This window comes from Leopardus geoffroyi, chromosome A1 (assembly GCF_018350155.1).
Source record: "Leopardus geoffroyi isolate Oge1 chromosome A1, O.geoffroyi_Oge1_pat1.0, whole genome shotgun sequence".
NCBI lineage: Eukaryota > Metazoa > Chordata > Mammalia > Carnivora > Felidae > Leopardus > Leopardus geoffroyi.
The window spans coordinates 239282390-239288235 of NC_059326.1; the positions used below are offsets into that span (position 1 = coordinate 239282390).

Sequence of the window (5846 nt, forward strand, 5' to 3'; positions counted from 1 at the left end):
TGAATTAGAGCACACATTTCGGTCACAGCCCTGTGGCCAGTGACTGTATCTTTCTGTCTGGGCAAGCTTCTGCCTGTCTCTGGAAGGCCAGTTCCTTGTGCGGCAGAGTAAGGAGATTAAACAGGGTGGTCGTTGAGGTCCTGCCGGAGATGTGACTTCTGCTGCAACATGCAGCACAACATCAGAACCCCAACAGGCGGCACAAATGTTTATTTACGGTGAAGGAGGCTCACCTTGCTGCACTGGCTCTGCTGATCGCGGCCGCCCGGGCCCCCACGGCACCTCCTGGTTTCTCGTCCTGCACAGCTGTGCTGTCATCACACGGCGTGGCCCGTGGGGGCAGCAGGAGGTGGCGGCTCTGAGGGGGCGCCAGCTCTGAGCGGGGTCGGTAAGCCCGTGTTTCTACCCCAAGGGCCCTCTCTCGGACGGCTGGACTGGGAGACGCTCCGGCGGCGTCCAGAAAGAAGCTGGCACCTCGTGCCCACCTCACACGAGTGAGCCTGGAAGTGGACCCCCAGCCCCCCGCCAAGGATGAGGCCACCACTGCAGCCAAGAGCAGGACGGCCACCACACCGGACCCTGAGCGGACCACCCGGCGAGACCGCCCCCGTTCCCAACCGCGGCCCCTGTGACATGTTTGTGGTTTCCAGCTGCTAGCTTTTGGGCTACGGATCGTTCCGCAAGAACTCTGTCCCTCTGGGCAGGAGGACGAGAGTGGAGCTGAGGCGGTGGTTTGAGTTCTGTGAAGGCAGCTGCTGCCCTACCTCGGGTGTGAGCTATAACTTGGGAGTTGTCTGCCTTCAGTTGTCACTTTCCACAACAACGTGTCCCCGGCTGCATTATCCACGACTCAGCAAAGCAACGGGGTGACTGCGGGGCGAGGACGTAGACCCGGTGTCTCGAGGAGGGCTCCCGCTGAAACTGATGTTTCTGAAGACGCTTCCAGAAGGCTCAGACCTGTCGCCATGGGGTCACACTCTCTCTTCCTGAATGTGGACAACTTCTGAGCCGGGGAAGCGGGAGATAAACCCCAGCGTGTTGACCGCCGTGGGGAGACGGGTGCCAAGGCCAGCGCGTCCCCTCGGCGTTCCGGCCCCAGAGGGATGTGGGTCCGGGCTGCTCCTGGGCGAGGGCCACAGAGCGAGTGACAGGCCAGCTCCTCCCGGCTCCTCCCTGCTCCTCAAGGAGGGCTGCCTGGTGTCCGTGGGCTGGGGAAGCGGGCACAGAGCCTCACTCTCTTACCTCAGGTTATGGCTGGAAGCATCATTACTTTGAAGTCTACTCTCCCCCAGACAGTTCGCAGCGTCTCTGAAGTAAATGGGTCACAGAGCAGCAGAAAAATGATGAGGATGACAGCGGCGTCCTGCAGGATAAGAGGCAGGCGGGGAAGGTTGTGTGGTCAGTGGGGCTCGGGAAACACTGCGCACACACACACTGCACACCAGGGCTCCTGGAAAGATGCACGGCACGGCCCAGGAAGTCTGCTACAAAGAGACTTGCGTCCCTGCTCAATCCACACCGAGCTGCCTCGGAACACCTCACCCCCAAATGCCCAGGGCTGCTAATTCCAGAGGAAACGCAATTGAGAATAATGGCTACGTGGGATGGTGGCCACAGAAGTGATTCTGTGCCCATTTTCCCCTGACGTCTAGTTAACTAAGTTAGAGAAAGGGGCTTGACGTAGTCTCCCTCGTGGGAAACAACGTAAGACAGAGATAGAGAGAAAGACCGCGAGGGGAAGGAGACAGTCTGGGTTTGGGGCAGCGGACGAGGGGTCATCGGAACTTTGTCATTTTCTTTCAGTGATTACACCTGCCCAGCAGTCAAGGCTGGCTGGACCCTCAGCTGACCCGGGAGGTTTCGGCTCCCACCCTTGTACCCTGGGCGGGGCGGTGGCCCGGAGCACTGGCCAGGATCAACAAGTGAGTGGGAAAGATCTTCAACATACGCACACGTGGAGAGAAGAGAATCACACGTACCCAGGCACTTACCCGCCGATCTAACAATTCGGCATTTTGTTATATTTGCTCCATCTACTGTTTGGGTCGGAGGATTTTGGCCAACTGACAGACAGCGTGGCATTTTACCCCTCGGTACTTCACCGGGCATTTCTGAAGAATGAGGCCGGTTTCCTCTGGGGCTTGGCGCCACGGGCAACCACAGACCCCCGTGGGGACCAGATAAACACGGTCCCTCAGGTCGTCCAGCAGCCGGCCCACGTTCACATCTGCTGACGGTCCTGAGACCTGTGCCCGTGTCCCCCACCGCCCACTCCAGGTGTGCCCTGTGCTGGGAGGACGGCGGTCCAGTTAGCTTTACCCAGAGAAGCACAGACACCAAGAGCCGAGCGTGACCTCCCCTTCCGGAAGCCCCCGTTTACATCTTTGGAAAGTAAAGGAAGTGCTCAGGGGGTCGGAGGAGGAGACCAACCACAGAGAGGTGATGGGAAAGTCTCCGGCGGCCCCCCGCTCTCTTGCAGGCCAGCCCCCAGAGCACCCCTGACTGTGTTTTCTCTTCCCTCCACACCAAATGGCACAACCCTTACCCTGCGGCCCACCGCCCTCACGGATCCCAGGTGGCAGCGGGGGCAGGCCTGGGTTTCCGTCCACGGCTTCCACCACAGAATGTCAGAGTGAGTTCTGTCAGCAACTTGAAGTTTTGCCTCGAGAGCACGCGCATCGTTCCAGGAGGTAGCACGGATGTTATGGAGCCACACCGTGACTTTGGGCTGCACATCTGCCAAAGAGGCACAATTATAAGTGGTGCGCACACCTGACTTTGCTCAAATCCCGCCCGTTACCCGTCCACTCAGCTCCCTCCCCGTGTTTTTTTAAAAAAATTTTTTTTCAACGTTTATTTATTTTTGGGACAGTTAGAGACAGAGCATGAACGGGGGAGGGGCAGAGAGAGAGGGAGACACAGAATCGGAAACAGGCTCCAGGCTCTGAGCCATCAGCCCAGAGCCCGACGCGGGGCTCGAACTCACGGACCGCGAGATCGTGACCTGGCTGAAGTCGGACGCCCAACCGACTGCGCCACCCAGGCGCCCCCCTCCCCGTGTTTTCAAGATGCCTGGAGGTTTCGCACTTTGCGCACCTGCTCAGGTGCCCTGGGCACCGGGCGGCCTCCCCGGAGGGAACACCAAGGGTGCGGATCCCTGGAGCTTACCGTATGAAAGACATTGCTTTATTCATTCTCTTCCTGCTTTTTAATTCTGTAGCAAACAAAAGCATAATACCCGTGTGAAGGCTCAGAAATTGGAAATATTAAGTATCAGCAGAAACCAAAGAATTAAGAGCCAGGAAGGGAGCACCGTACGTGTGATATCACACGAACGCCCTAACAAGGCAGAACAAACGTAAAGAAATCTTTAAACACATAATGAGGATGAAATTCAAAACAAGGCCGAGTTTATCAAAGGAAGACACTGCCCGACACCGTGAGGGTTACGACGAAGGGGCTCAGTATTGGCTCACATGCTCGGCAAATGCTGATACGCTCCGGGTCTCACCTCCGTGAGAAACCCCTGTGTCCCCTTCGCAGGACGTGGGCTTCGTCAAAGGTTCTCACCCTGCGAAGAGAAGCAGAGACACCCCTTCCACGCAGCCCCCAGCTTCCGCCGTCCGCCGAACACCTACTGTGTGCCAGCCCCCCGGGATGCGGTGAGGCTTCGGTGGGGAGGGCGGCAGGGCCGGTCCAAGCAAAGTGAGGAGTCTTGGGCAGGACTGACTCAGAGGCCACTGGATCGCGTGTCCCCAGAGGACAGGCCTTGTCGGAGCTCACAGAAGGCCAGGGTCAAACTCGCCTAGTCAGAAAGGGGGCACGACGGTGCAGGACCCCAGCCCAGGGGGGCCCAGCGCACGGCCTTGATCCCCAGATAGCCCATTTTAGGGCGGCAGCGTCTCAGACACTGCCAAAGACAGCACCCCCAGACCTTAGGTCTGTAGGGCCAGGACGAACCAGTCTTTCCCAACCCTTAGAGTTCAGAGAAATCCAGAAAGTGGCCGTCCACAGATAATATTCAGGGACCCCTTACCTCATTTGAGGAACAAGATGGTGATGAGTAACAGATCATCTGGCAGCAGAGGACCCTCGAGGGCGTGAGGTCAGGGCAGAGGACACTCGAGGGCATGAGGTCAGGGCAGAGGACCCTCGAGGGCGTGAGGTTGGGGCAGGAGTGCGGGGTCCACTCTCAGCCGGGCCTCTGTGCAGCTGCGTGACTCTGGCCGGGTCAAACAACCTCTCTTTCCTTGCGTCAGGGTGAGGACAGCAGTCCTGGCTGAACTGCGAGGAGGTGAACAGTGCTGGGCCCCACTCGCCGGCGCTACGGAGGTGGGCTTTGTCCCAGCCCACCCCACCGGTCCTCCTCTGCCCCTGGCCCCCCCACCCACCTCCACCCCGGCCGGTCTCAGACCTGCTCGGCTTCCACGGTGACTGCACGTTGCGTCCGTAGGGTAGAACCAACCGCTTAATGACTATGAACGCTCCACGCCATGCAGGGTGCTTCTCCACTCATTCGGGTCTCCCCTATTTCCCTCAGCCGTGCTTCAGAGGGATCTTGTGGACCTTCTGTTAAATGTAGTCTTACGTGCTTGACAGTTTTGATGCTATTATAAACGGAGTCACTCAAAATTTTTGTTTCCAAATTATCTGCTGCTAGTGCGCAGATACGGGACGGACCGTGGCATACTAGTCTTGTGTTCTGAGGCACGGCCGCACTCTTCACTCTCGTGTTTTTCTTGACGACTCCTTAAAAATTTCCACGTGAACAGGTGCACCACCAGTGAGTGGAGACAGAGGCAGCTTGACGCTGTGCTGATCGGTCTCTGTCCCTTATTTTCTTCTTGCTTTGCTGCACTAGGGGCTGCAGTGAGACCGGGGGGTCGCAGGTCACAGCAGGCTCCTTCCCTCATTCCGCCTCGGAGGAGAAGCACCAAATGTTCTGCCATTTAAGAATGAGGATGCCTATAGGTTTTACTTTGATGGCTTTGATGGCTGAAAGCTTTTATCTTGCACGTAGTTTCCGTTTGGGTCAGTGCTCTTTCTGTCCCCCTGGAGATATTCACAGGTTTTCTCCTTTATTTTGTCCATATGGTGAATTCCATTGATCTGACTCTCAAATAGGAACCTAACCCTGCAATCCCAGAGAAACCGACCTTTTTTTTTTTACATATTGCTACATTCAGCTTGCTAGTATTTTGTTCAGATTTTTTGCATCTCTTCTCATGAAGGGTGTTCCTCTGCAGTCTCCATACCTTACAACGCCTTTGCCGGGTTTCGACATCAGAATTAAGCTGGTCGCATAAAAGAAGGTTTCCTTCTCCCTAGTTTTTGGCATATTTTGTGAAATATTGGCATCATATCTTCATTAACTATCAGATAGAATTTATCTTTGAAGTCCTCTAGCTCAGGCATTGTCTTTGTGGGAAGGCATTTGATAACTAATTTAATTCCTTTACTAGATATACAGTCGTCAATAACAGCATCCAGTTCATTCTCACCTGAAAGAATAGGGCTATTCAAATTGTCTATTTCGCCTTGTGTCAATTTCGGTAAGTTGCATTTTGAAAGAAGGTGTGACACAAGTTGTCAAATTTGTCAGTATAAAATCATTCATAATGTTCTAATACTATCCTATTAACATACGTAGAGTTTGTAGTAACTTCATCTCACATTTCTGATGTTGGCAACTTATGGTTATTTCTCTTTTGATCAGTCTTGCTAGGGTTTTATAATTTTATTGATCTCAAAAAGCAACTTTTGTCTTCATTGACTTCTCGGTCAATCCTGTTATTCATCTCTCCCCCTTCTCATTTTTGCTTCTACTTTCTGCTACTTAATTTGGG

General features: G+C 54.9%; 1 long non-coding RNA gene across 1 annotated transcript; it reads right to left on the reverse strand.

Annotated features, from left to right (window-relative positions):
* Positions 1-1164: 1164 nt before the first annotated feature.
* LOC123607321 lies at positions 1165-4366 on the reverse strand. Its single transcript, XR_006716715.1, has 4 exons — positions 4037-4366; positions 3477-3571; positions 3169-3214; positions 1165-2736 (listed from the first exon to the last, which is right to left on the reverse strand). It is a non-coding gene; the product is annotated as an uncharacterized LOC123607321 (long non-coding RNA).
* Positions 4367-5846: the final 1480 nt, after the last annotated feature.